This window comes from Numenius arquata, chromosome W (assembly GCF_964106895.1).
Source record: "Numenius arquata chromosome W, bNumArq3.hap1.1, whole genome shotgun sequence".
In the NCBI taxonomy this organism is placed as follows: domain Eukaryota; kingdom Metazoa; phylum Chordata; class Aves; order Charadriiformes; family Scolopacidae; genus Numenius; species Numenius arquata.
In genome coordinates, this window is record NC_133615.1 from 31,558,303 (window position 1) to 31,564,533 (window position 6,231).

The 6,231-nt window shown below is 38.6% G+C and overlaps 1 pseudogene; it reads right to left on the reverse strand.

Moving 5' to 3' along the window:
* Positions 1-2,182: 2,182 nt before the first annotated feature.
* LOC141476707 (molybdopterin synthase catalytic subunit-like) lies at positions 2,183-5,735 on the reverse strand (annotated as a pseudogene).
* Positions 5,736-6,231: the final 496 nt, after the last annotated feature.

Here is a 6,231-nt window from a genome sequence, read left to right on the forward strand (position 1 = left end):
CTGGTCACTGTGGGGAAGTACAAAATTATTCTTTCTCTTCTTTTCTGCATCCTCCTTCCCAGCTGCATTGCTGATGGGGAAGGTGCACTTAAGGTCACTCTGGATAAATCTTCCAGGAGACTGCAGTACTAGAGAGGCACAAGTGCAACACAGTGAATCCACAGGAATTGCCTTGATCATAGGGCACCAAATACAAACTGTTCTAAATACCACTAGTTTTCTGTATCAAAGCACAGCACCAGTATGCAAGTGCTGCATAGGTGTTACTTAATTCATAAACCATCCACCACAAAGCAACTTAGGCATTTATTTTTGTGAAATTAATACACTAATTAGTTGCACGATAACAGCAAACATGAACATGGAAAAATGAACACCAAAAATGGGAAACAGTTTTCTTCTTTCTTTTTTTTTTCTCTAAAACCAAAAAATTATTTGACAGACGAAGTGATCTGTACTCAAGATTCTGTACAATCCCCAGTAAATTAACATTCAGATAGTAGAGGGCTTCTATCCAAACTACAAAGCAAAAGAAAATTCAACCTTGAACTTCCTCAGTTCTGCCTAGATAACAGGGCCCACATGGTTTGGAGGCTGCATATGTATATGCACACAAGGAGCAGCTGCTGTCCTACAGAGCAAGGACGTGCTCACTTCCATTGAGGAAAGTGCATCAGTAAGCTTATAAGCACAGCTTAACCATGCTTCTGCTTGAAGTTGTGTGTTTCACTGGGTTTTACTTAAGCAGGATACAGTAATCATCATGAAGCATTAAAACTGATTGAGATCACTGGGAAAAAAAAAGATCATTGTCTAATTTTCTGGTTTTATTTTGTTCAGCTAGCAGCTGTTTGTAGATTTTTTTACTGCAGACACAATGAAATGGATTATACAGCTGAGGCTTAAGTGTTGTGTGATGTAATGATATATCAGCTTGAGCAAGTCATTTTACTTCTCTTTACCTCATTCCCCTTCCTTTATATCTATCTTGTCTACGTTGATAATGAACACTAGATGAAATTGCCTCTCAGCATGAGTAAAAATGCCATACACAATGGGACTTTGAACTTTTAGCACCTAAACACTATCATAGCACAGAACAATAATATAAATAAAATTATCTTACTCAGATGATTAGCCCATTGTTTCCAGTGGAAGCACAGGCATATTATGTCAGCCTTTTTCTTTTTAACTAGGTTTCAAAACAGTAACAAGAGAAAAACTGTATTAAAATCATAGATGTGAATATAAATACATATATAAACTGGAAAAAGTTCAATAGATGCACTTTCCTTTGGAAAAACTAATCCATTTTGATGACTGAATCCTAACTGGTCTAAAGTCAAAGTACTAAAACTAATTAAACTTATTCTTATAGTTGCCTTTGTTTGTAATAGCAGCTGGCTTTTTTCCCCCTGCAGCACCATACAATTACACAGCTAAAAAATCTCCTTCAGTATTAATTATGTCTAGACATCATTAAGTAGTTACAGGTTTGTGTGTTATTGCTAATCCAAGTTTGTTGCTGGTAGAGTATTAGATCTAACTTTGAATCAAGGTCTGTCCATATTTTTTAATGTAATAACTTGTAATATCAGCTGCACAGTAAAAATGTTTCTGTGAGACACAGCTACTGGAAAGTAACCACTAATAAAAAGTTAATAACTCTGGCATATAGTTTATATTTTCTTCTCTGTCTGTACCAAAATGTTTAATCTACTTCAAGTAGCTTTCATGTTACAAGAATGTCAAAATAGCATAAAGCTTGCAAACTAATCCTGCATTTATATAAAATTAAACTCAGGATTTTAAGATTTAAAAATAATCCAATTGTCCTGTTGTGACCTCCCATGCAGACAGTGAACACAGACTACCAATATAAAGGCATTAAAGCAGTATATATCACAGAGGACTAAATACCTTGCAACCAAGAATTTTAGGGAAAATTGTCTTAAAAACTAACTCCATATTAAAAAGCACAAAGAGATTATTTCAAAGGAGGTTCAAGAACACTTAAAAACCCTACTTATTGCTCATTCATTTCATTCAGTCCTAATTAAATTGTTCAGATTGAAATTTCTATTACAACTGCTTAAAAACATAGATTCTCTGTAAAAACAACTCAAAGCTAAACCACTATGCTCATTAGGAACAGTAACACTTTATTTTAAAAAGAGCACAGTTATTTTTCTGAATTTGCCCAAAAAGCATTCCTTGTTTTCTTTCCAAGAATATTTGTTGTCATAAATCTACTGAAAATATAAACAAAGAATGGGAAATATTGTGGGAGTCCGCTACATACAGACACAAGCCAGGCCAAACAACTCAACAGCGATCCTGCTGTTATTTACCAATCACAACAGGACTACACAACACTTAGTTGGCAAACAGAAAAGAGGACAGCATCCTTAGAACATACTGACTTACATATGGGCAGATCCTGAACCTTGGGCTGAACCCCATTAAATTTAGAAGGGCCCATCTATGCTGAAGTCACTTCAGTAAAGAGATCTAGAAGAGATGATGTAAAAGCTGTAGAGTACACAGCACTCATGTCTGAAACACTGCCCTTTTTACATGTTGCTGTGTTAACCTACTGTATCATCATATTTAGGAATGAGAGTATTTAAGTGTATATAAAATGTTGAAATTAAAAAAATAATTACAACAATACCCAAAATACAGTAAGTATTACATCTTCAGGACAGACTGGACTACCCAGCAGCAGTCCAGTCCTAAGCAGTGAATTCAGCTCAGAGCCCTCTGAGCCCCTGATTATTCTTTCTGAGACCACAGAACTCCAGTCTCCTGAAAGAGGTATCAGAAGAGTGGAGCAATGTGGAGAACATCACTGTTACCACATTCCAAGTTTTGCCTGGGAGAAGAGGCAGAGGTAACGCTCATTACTTCCATGCAACACTGTTGTTATGCAATGAGACTCTAGACCTGGGCTAGTCTCTCCACATGTTGTGTGCCCATACTAGCTTTGGGACCTCTGCACATTCCTTCATTGTGTGCTGTTGCATTGTTGTGCTTTCTCAAGGCCATGGGGATTAGGGCAAAACAGAAAGACAAGAAATGACGCTTTTACTTGCAAACTACAATGCTGTCCAAAGCAGAGCTGACTCGAGGCTCTTCCACAAGCCTATGCAGAACTGAATTTTTGCCACCCAAAAGAGGAGAGCTCAGGGCTCCTTCACTTTGACCCCCAGGATGGAGTTGAGAGGAAAAGGAGCTGGATGGTACAGGCAAGGGAGGGCCTCCCAGGTGCCCTACCTGCCACAGGTGGGCCTGGATGCATTAGAAGAAACTCATTGGTGCTAGACATTGGCATCCTGTTAGGAGCAACTGCTGCCCGTAATGCTTCAGCTCCTTCCATTAAGAGCAGCAGCAGCCTCCAGCCCAGCCATCTAAGACTCTGGAACAGGTCTAGAACCAAATTTCTCCCAAACATACCTTTTTCCATATTGGGACAGATGCTTTTAAGGTGTTGATGCAGTACATTACAGCTTCAAGGGATTTTGCTCTGTGTGGAGAAGACTACAATAATTACACTTGCTTCAGTTATTGGAACCACACTAGGGAGAGAAGAGGAACAACAGCAGCTTTAGATAATGCTTAACATCAAGAGCACCCAAAAGTTGTGGTCATGTCACGTCAGTATTTTGGCCACAAACTCTCCTGACTCATTCATACTGAGCAAGTGTCAAGTCATGTCCAAAAGATTATACACTTTTTAAAAGAAAGAAAACCACAACCAAAATCAGTACCATATGTGAGAATTCCATGCTGTAGAATAAATAAACCCACCAGCCATAGCCTTTTTTTCTTCTATTCTTCTTTTTTAAATAAAGTCCGTGGAACTAAGAGGAGAAAATTGCTAACTTGAAACAATGCATAGGAAAATCACTGGAAGCTGGCTTAATAATGAACAATAACAGGTCAGGAACAGCCAATTCTTAGCTGAAAACCTGAGAAGTCGTCTCAGTTTGCACAAGAATTAGTGAAAGAAAAAATTAAGTGCTTCAAACTATGCAGATTTTACAATTAAACTTAATTTTTGACAAATTCTGATTTCAAATTATGAACTTTTTCCTGCTTGGTGTGCTGTTTTTTTACAAACTTAGTTAATAGAAGTAGCACAAGGTTTTGTTTTGCTCCTCACAAGCGTAGTATTCACAAAAGCTGCCTTCCAACCCTTCCTCTATAGTAAGACTCCTCTGGCAAACAGCTCAGAGGAAAAAACTAAGCTTAAATGCTTTGAGCTGCTCTTGAGAGAATCGCTCTCTCTGTTGACTATAGAGGAAATCTAAGGAAACTACCCCTCAGAGGCTAATATTACCCTTTGCGATCACCTCCTAAGATCCTTCTGCTGAGAGAAAAGGAAACAAGCATTTGCAACATGCTCTGCAAATCCTGCTAGTTTCAGTGAGAAATCTGATGAACAGTGAAGGGTCAAGAGTATGTCAGACGCCAGTATTCCATGTTTTTAAACCCACCAGAAAATGCTTATCCAAGACTCAAGGAACAACAGAAGGTTCTCCTACAAGCACAGCTAGCAATTACCATGTCTCTCTCCCTCCCCACAGTCTAAGCTTTCAGGTTCCCTATGGCATAATTTGACTTAAATCTGACAATAAGAAACCAACATTCTGTGACACCTCAATGGAAGAAAGAAGAAAAAACAAAGTGGTGCCAACTTCATGCCTCTAAAAAAAAGCAAAAAACCAACAGCATCCCCTTCCCAGCAACAAGATCTCAATCCCTTCTCCACACTTTCAAACCATCACACCAGCATCAAGGTTCCTACAGTCTAAATATGGATTCCGGCAAACACTACCAAAACACAAATTTTGAAAAAGACTATTTCTGAAACTTAGCTGTGCAGCAAGAGCTTGATCCTGCAGCCAGCTTTACTGCATTACAGTTTATCTAGACTCCTGCACATCCTGCAACTATGTAAGCACAACCATGCACCAGACAAGAATTAATATTCCACTTGCAGAAGGATGTGGTCTGGCCATACATACCCAAGTCTATGGTGCACTGCAATATGTTTGACTGATGGCCATTTCTAACATGTCTGCAGATTTTCTTTATTTTGGTCTCTGCCATTGAAGTTTACACTTCATACTCTAAGTGAATCACTTTTTTCCCTTCAAAATTATTTCTCGTAGCACCTAAACACAAACAAATTATCAACCAAAAGTACCAATAAATACTGAGTAAAACCCACTACGGCCAAGGTAAGCACTGTGCAAACATAAATGACCCTCCCTAATCATGGCTGTGTTCTCTTTGAACAAGAGAAATCTATAATATACAAGGAAGAATTTAGTCTACAGATTACACAAGTCTGCAATCTGTAGTGCCCAAGGCTGGGACAGCTTCTGTGGTAACTGCTAAGATGCTATTGCAACTTTTTAATATGCAACTGTTTAAAAGCTGCCATGGTCTTGTTCTAAATAATTCAGAATGCATTTTCTAAACATCCTGAGTTCAGTCCAGGAATTTATTTATTTGAGAAGCACGAGTTTGGGGTGTGGATAATCTAGATTCCATTTATTAGACTATTAACACACCCAGAGATCCAGATCAGAAACATTAAACTCACCAATGAACAGAGAAACTGCCCCACAGTATGGTGAAATGACCAGCTCTGACACTTCATCTACAGAGAGCTTTTCAGACTTGAGCTGGATAAAATCCTTTGGCACATCTTCGTTTACACCCATAGCTCACTAGAAAGGCTGAAACCAAACAGACTCTGTTGGTTTTGGAGGTACTAGCATTTGCCAACGGCCTTTTATTCAGTGCTGGATGCCCCAATTTATTCAGAAAACATGCACTATCTACTTACCCCAAGAGATCAGTCTCCATGGCAAATTCACTTCTCACCAGACTTTCTGAGAGAATATTAACTGCAAATATCAATTGATGACCTGGTTTTTAATGCACACGGGTTCCTTCCAGGTAGGAAAGTCTGCTCTAGCAGGATGACACTAGAACTAGTGCGAGGCCCCAGTTTAACAGTGCAGTCAACCAGCATAGACTACTGTGCTAGTAAATCTGTGGTAAAATTGTCAGCCCCTCTTCCCTATCTTATCCTGAAATCAAACAGAGTTTAAAACAGAGATTTCTGATAAACACAGATTAGGGTTCTAATCCTAAAGTTTAATTTGCTTTCCAGGTGTCTGATTTCAGGTCCTCATACTATTGGTCTGTTTCAGT